Raw genomic sequence first — 2,879 nt, forward strand, 5'->3', positions numbered from 1 at the left:
AGTCTAATGCAGCCCAGCACAAGGAAGTGGTGGCCTCGTTCAGCATCAGGGCTGGCTTTCAAAGGCAACCATCCATCTTGCACCGATATGACTCTCAATTGTAAAAACTGCCTTCCCTGCCCTCCAAGTTCCCTCTCGTTCCTCGACAGACCCTTGCCCCATGGCTCCCCAAAGCAAAACTTCACCGTGCCCCAGAGGGAGGGAGCAGCTATTCTCATGTCCCCTCCTAGGCTTCCCTCGGCTGCTGCCCAAGACCGTGCTCCCAGGGTCATTAATCTCAGCTCTCTGGACCACCAAGTCATCTAACAGTATAAATTTGATCTGGATCAGGTGTGGACCTACAGTTCCCCTTTTGCTGAGTTAGTCAAAGCACGTGGTTAGAGTCAGCTTTGGCGTTTTTGAAAATTTGTTTTGGTGACAGGATGATGGACCACGTCTGGTGCAGTGCTGTGGGCAAAAGAGATCTTATGCAGCATAAAACTGCTGCTACCAAGTTAATGTCAGCCTCTTTTTTAATACATTTGCATTGGTAGAGTGAATTTATACTGACTTAGTGCTTTCCAGTGACGGATTTTTGTACTAGTAGTAGGAGATTTAGAGCTGCTTGCACTGTGTTGCCCAGTTGTGTCTGGACTGTGGCTCCTAAATCCCATGGGATGGGAACTCTTGGCTCTTTCCTGAATCAACTATGTCAGAAGCTGGAAATCCAGCAAATACCTTTGTTAACGGCACTTAAACTTCTCTAGACTGATACATCCTGGGCACTTTTCACTACTCCAGCAGGTAGAAATGTAGCACAGGCAAAGAAAGAGCTAGGGATCAGGTGTGGAGAGCCATAGCTGCCTGATCACAGCGGTGTTCCTGTGCAAAACTCTGTTAACAGCAATGATGGGAAATCTTGGAGCATGGGTGCATGTGTGCAGGTAGAGGGCAAAAGGGATGACAGAGGAAAAGTTGGAAGCCCAAAAATGAAGATGCCTGAAAGGCTGCCTGAATTCAGATTTGAACCGAAGCACCCTGAATCGTATTGCCTCTATTTTATTACTGAATAGCGAAGAGTGCAGGTTTTTAATAGAAGCAAAATCATCTGGACATCCCAAGTCTGCGTCCTTCTGCAATCATACCTGCATGCAATTAGCTGAACACAGATAAGAGGTTTCTAAGTAGTGTGAATTCTTACGCCACAAAGTATCTCCTTTGTGCCTTTGCAGCAATAGTGCTGCATGATGTTTTGCAAATAATTTTACACAGAAAAAATAGAGCTATTAGAAAAAAAAAAATCAGAGCCTGCATATATTTGCTACAGTAACCATGCAACATCATCCTGGACTCCCGTCTCTGCAGATACACCTGCAAAATCAAGTCCTTGAGAACGCAGCTTGGAGCAGGTTTGGAAGAATTTGAAGGAATTTGCTGGCACCTGATATTTTATAACGCTGACAGCCCTTCACTGGTACCTTATTAGCCTGATTATAAATGACAGAGTGCATTAGGTGTAGAGTTTTGACTGATGTAATTTTTGCCAACAGTTCCATTTTTTTCCCCACACAGCTCTGCTTCATCTTGCCGTGTAATGGAGTTGCAGCTCACCAGCGTGTCAGCAATGGAGAAACACCACAAAGGAGGAAACACGGTGCCACCAAACCCCCTGTATTTTCCAGTGCATCCCAGTTAAGCAAACGCCTGTGGTAATCTATTAACGGGGACATGGAAGGGAAGAGAGTGTCTTTGTTCTCGTCTTTGCTGCTAAGTGATAAAAAGGCCAAAGAGTTTGGGAGTTTTGTATTTGTCTAAATTTTTTGTCCCTCCGAGCGTTTTCCCCATATGTGATACATTTCAGATTTTGTCCAAGCGAGCTTTGATGGAGGACTCTGGGGAAGACTGGCTATTTAGAGGGATTAGGAGTTTTCAAGAAACTTCTTCTAAAAGGGCAAAAGGAATGGGAGGCTCATATTGAAGGATTTGTATTAGCTACAGCCTGAATTGGGCTGAGCAATGTTTTTTCAGCTCATTTCTGTGTCTGTATTTGAAATATTTGCTTTTCTGCTGTTTTAGCCTATGAGATTCTTTCTTTTTGTGGTACCAGGGCTTTTTTTTTCTTATTAGTAGTATAAGCAATTAGCTGTAGGAACATATGATCCACCAAGGCTTTATTTTTTTGAAGTATGAATTATGTATATTGTGCCAAGAGTCTGTTGAAAAGAGCCTAACTAAATGTATCGATCCTGATTTCACATTTAGCATTGTGGTGTTTTGACTGTTTCTGTTTTTTGGTCGTGTTTGGCTTTTGATGTGGAGTCTGCTTCCTGCACTAACGAACCGAGTTCAATTACACACAGTCCAGCAACAACATCCTCTGGAGCAACACTCTGGCTAACAGCAATGAAGTCCATGGCACTGCTGCTCCTGATGGACATAAAATGGAGGGAATAAAAAAAATCAGAGTGTCTCTCCAGCACAGAGTGATCACGTGCTGCAGGCAAAATGTCAGAGCCCTGAGGAGGTACCTCAGGATCATTGGGCAGAGGTGCAAGGGTCTTGGGGACCATGGCTCCCACTTCTCCCTCGCTCCCACCTGCTAAGAATCCAGCTCTCGCCAGCACTGGGATTATTACCCTTGTTTTATGAATTAGGAGACCGAGGTAAATGCAGCTGCAGTCACATTTGCGGTCATTCACTGCCTCAAGGACAGGGACAGGCTGGGAATTTGGGTCTTCCTCACCCATGTCCCATGCTGTGGCTGCAGGCAGGCTCGTGTGAGCTCCCTCCCTCACTTTCAGGTGTGCGTCTCCTGCCACAAACCATCCAGCTCAACAAAACTTCTTGTGTACAAAAGCCAGAGAAACTCCTTACAGGAGCCCGAGGCAGCTGTGCATCGC

This window comes from Pygoscelis adeliae, unplaced genomic scaffold (genome assembly GCF_000699105.1).
Source record: "Pygoscelis adeliae isolate BGI_AS28 unplaced genomic scaffold, ASM69910v1 Scaffold286, whole genome shotgun sequence".
NCBI lineage: Eukaryota > Metazoa > Chordata > Aves > Sphenisciformes > Spheniscidae > Pygoscelis > Pygoscelis adeliae.